Source organism: Lygodium microphyllum, chromosome 15 (genome assembly GCF_053477565.2).
Source record: "Lygodium microphyllum isolate KBCC chromosome 15, Lygodium_microphyllum_v1.1.10, whole genome shotgun sequence".
Classification (NCBI taxonomy): Eukaryota; Viridiplantae; Streptophyta; class Polypodiopsida; order Schizaeales; family Lygodiaceae; genus Lygodium; species Lygodium microphyllum.
The window spans coordinates 22,555,377-22,559,123 of NC_141149.1; positions in this window are offsets into that span (position 1 = coordinate 22,555,377).

Genomic DNA, 3,747 nt, shown 5'->3' on the forward strand with positions numbered 1-3,747 from the left:
CATGATGCATGCTCTATGTGGTGGACTGTTTCCTCTTCCTGTTGAAGTAGCAGAAACTTGCATCTTGGTGGCAAACTATTTGGGAACAAACTGAAGAGCAGAAACAGAGAGAATGACCATCCATGGAAGATTTAGCATTCATTGAGAAGTTTCCAAACATCATCAAGTGGGAAATTGTAAAGAAGCTTCAGGAGTCATGGTCTGTGGAGGTTCACGAAAACAAGAAGGAAAAGAGTTGGAATTTGTTCATGGATGCTCAACAACAAGATACGTTGGATGCTTGGTGCACTAATAATCTTTTGTTTGTCCAATTAGCAACCCACTGGAAGTTGGTAGACAGAGTGTTTTTCACAACATACACTGTTGAAACCCTCAGAAGCTGGCATTATTATAATAGCACAACAACGATCCTTAGAAGAATGAGTTTTGATACTTTCAGAATGGAATATCTCCCCCTCTATAGTGGTTTGAAAGCCGAATTTAGAGATGTTGAAAAGAGAGAAGTAGAAGAGATGTTGGCTAGAGAATCCCCCAGAGACTGAAGCCCTCTTTGATACTATCCTGTGAGTACAGACCAACTGGTTGGAGCCAACCCCCTGATGAATGACACAATCAAGAGGCAAGCATTAGAATGAGTCCAGAGGTACGTGAGAAGAGAGAAGGCAAAAATCAAAGCTGAGAACGAGCTTGCAGCAGAAGCCTCCTTTGACACTCTAAAAGCACTCTTTACAGAAGTCCCATGGCGACTCAAGGTCCCCTTCCTAGTCAGATTCGTCCTGAAAATATTGATGACAAGCTAGCAAATGTAGTCCCATTGCCAATTTTTAAAGGAGAGTACAATGAAGAACCTGATCTTTATGTAGCAGAATTCATGGTAGCATGTGTGGCTAACAATGCCAGAACCCCTAAGCATTGGTTAGCAATATTCCGTGCCACTTTCAAGGCGCAGCATTTCAGTGGTATGAGAGACAAGCAATAGGAACTTTTGTCACATGGGATGACCTGAAGTTAGCCTTTCTCACTAAATTCAGGCGTGAAGGTTTTGAAGAGCGGATGCGAGAGGAGTTCATGAACTTAAGTCAATCCTCTGAAGAAAGAGTAGAAGCTTATGTCTCGCGAATGGAATCCATCCTAAAGAGATGGACTAACCATCATTTGGACAAAGGCATTTAGAAAGGAGTGTTTCTCAGAGGCCTACAACCAAAAGTTTGAAAGTTTGTGAAATTGAGAAGACTAGTCAATCTGCAAGCTGTAGTGGAAGGTGCAAGATTGTATGACGAAGTTAAAGCAAGGCTATCAATGACTCCAAGAAGAGGAGTCTTACCTTCTCCCATGCCAGGAATGGTATGCCTACCAAATGTAGTCCCAGGGACAGTTCCCTACCCCTATCCCCAGATGCAAACAATGCCGCAATATAATGCACCTAATCCACTGTGGTCACCATAGACGACAGTACCTCAAATGATGGTTCAACCACAACAACAGTGGCCTCAAACAGTTCCTTCAATGGCGACTCAACAACAGCGGAACCCTACCAATTGGAATCAACAATCCCAAGTCTCAATAGGAGCTCTAAATCAAAATTAGAATAGAGGACCTTCTGGATCAACCCAACCAGTGTATGCAGTAATTACAGAAGCTTTCCAGAACCCTACTACAAGTACTTCAGGAGGTGAAAATCTGAAGGACTACTTATCCAACTCAATTGCAAGTATCAAGAAAGAGCTTATGGATGTGATTACAAAGCAACTACAAACGCTGAAGGTGAATACCACCAATATATTCACTCTTGTGGGTGTTGAAAGAGATGTGACGCGCTCTAATACATGGTGCAGAAAGTGTCATCAAGCGGGACATTTAGCCATTGAATGTACCCGAAAACCAACCATTCCTGGAGCCTTTTGTTCCTACTGTTTGTGAAAGAACCATACAGAGGATATTTGCTCTTTGAAAGAGATGCATGAACGAAGACAGAAGGATGAAAATGCAAGATTCAACTTGCTAGAATCCAAAATGACAAAACAGGATATTGGACCAAAGCCTAGAGAATTTGGTCCTAATTTTGGTCCAAGGAGATTTCTCTCTCAAAGTTACAGAGGACGACAGTCTAGCGGTGGTCAAAGATTAGAGGTGGAATGTTATCGGTGTGGAGAAAAGGGATATATCTCCCCAAATTTTCCAAACCCTAGACGATCTGTGGATTACAAGCCCTTATGCAGTCGATGCAAAGGTGAAGGCCACACTGCAAAGGACTGTCCAAGCCCAGTCCCTGTAAAGGCCAATGGCACTGATAGCCAACAAAAGATACAAGAGCATGCCTCCAATCTGGTAGAGTTGGAAGTTACTGCTGTCACGCGTGCCAAAAAGAAGGAACCAGTTGTTCAGAATGAAAATAATTCTCCTGCCAAGACTGTGAAGTTCAACTTGCCAACAGAGGGACAAAGCAGTACAGGATAGAACAGTGCAGTACAGAACACTATAGTGCTACAGAGAGTCACAGAGACAATCCCATAAACAAGACCAGAGGTCCAGGAGATAGATGATATAGAAGCACTTCTAGAAACAGAGGAAGTGCCGATGCTACCATTGCTAGAAGAAAAAGGAAAGCTGAAAATGGGTATAGCCCCATTCTCCAGTAGACTGGAGACGCCTGTGGATCCTGTCAAAGATTATGACTTGGTAAAAGACCTAGATACTTTTAAACCTAACCTAACATTCTAACAGCTGCTGCTGATGCTGTCTCCCAGTTGCCAAAAGAAATTCAAAAGCATCTTGACAAGAAGACGTGGACTAAGGATCGCTCTTTCAACAACGACCAAGACCAATAAGGCCCCGGAGCCTATAAAGGAAGTCGATGTGGCTAATGCCTTTCTAGATCCTGGAACCCCAGAGATTAGTGTATGGATTGAAGGATGCTTTATTTCAGATACATTGATTGATGGAGGCTCATCAGTAAACATAATGACGGATGTGACAATGAAGGACTTAGGGTTGCAAGGAATTCAACCTACACAATGGCTTATCAGATTGGCAGACCAAAGCAGAATTAAACCGTTGGGCATCCTCCCATAAGTAAAAACAACCCTTGTAGGAAGAGACTATTGGCTGACATGTCTGGTGGTCAAATCAAATTCTTATGGGACCTCATACCCTCTGATGTTGGGAAGACCTTGGCTTTTTGAAGCAAGAGCCAGGACGGACTAGTTCAAAGGAACCCTAACCCTAGGCTGAGGACCCAACAAAGTGGTGTTATAGTTGTATGGATCACAAAAAGGCAATGGATCCACATCCATTGAAGTCATAACTGACTCCTCCAATGAGGTAACAGATGGTACATCAGGAGATGAAGAGGCTGTTAAGCAGATCTTTCCTAAGAAAACAGAGGCACATTCCCTAACAGTGGGCACTGTAAGCCAATTGTTAATCGTCAGACAAACAAGGTGGAAAATCTGGAAAAGCTAAAGTAGAAGACAAAGGCCAAGACAAAGTGAAACGGAGGACGAAGGCATGCAAGAAAAAGCGCAAGTCAATACTTTTGTAAAAGAGTGCAAGCGCATCATGATTTAATTTAAAGAGCGTCGGGCTCTCACTTATGTAATTTGTAAATGTAGACGAGCAGTGGAAAGGAAGCTAGGAAGATAGAAGGACAATGGGAAAAAGGGCCTAGGCCACGGCCGGCCATGGGGGATAAGGGGATGACTGCCCAAACGGGATTTAGGGTTTTGTATATAAAGTTGAAAAGTGAAT